The sequence below is a fragment of the Buceros rhinoceros genome, unplaced genomic scaffold, assembly GCF_000710305.1.
Source record: "Buceros rhinoceros silvestris isolate BGI_N320 unplaced genomic scaffold, ASM71030v1 scaffold23850, whole genome shotgun sequence".
Classification (NCBI taxonomy): Eukaryota; Metazoa; Chordata; class Aves; order Bucerotiformes; family Bucerotidae; genus Buceros; species Buceros rhinoceros.
In genome coordinates, this window is record NW_010389542.1 from 7987 (window position 1) to 8372 (window position 386).

Here is a 386-nt window from a genome sequence, read left to right on the forward strand (position 1 = left end):
CTCTGACGTTCCTGGACAGAACCCGGGGCCGGGGCACTCCCTGCCCTGTGCTCCCCGGAGCCAGGCACCCTCCCAGGCCTGGCAGAGCGGGGCTGCCCCGAGCTGTCTCCCCGTGACCTGACTATTCATTTGCTTTGTAAATTTGCCTCTGCCGCAAATGGTCCCCACCCCGCTCTCCCCGACGCCAGCTGAGAGCGCAGACCTCCAGAAGGTCCAGAAAGTGACTCTGTGGGTGAAGGATGCTCGTGGAAGGGGCCAGGAGCCCTGATCCCCCAGCCCCTCCACTAAGCCTGCCCTCCAGAAGGACAACTCAGAGTGTCTCAACACCTGGAAACCCCCGCTGCCTCCCCACCGATCACCCTAAGACAGGAGAGGCTCTGGAGGCC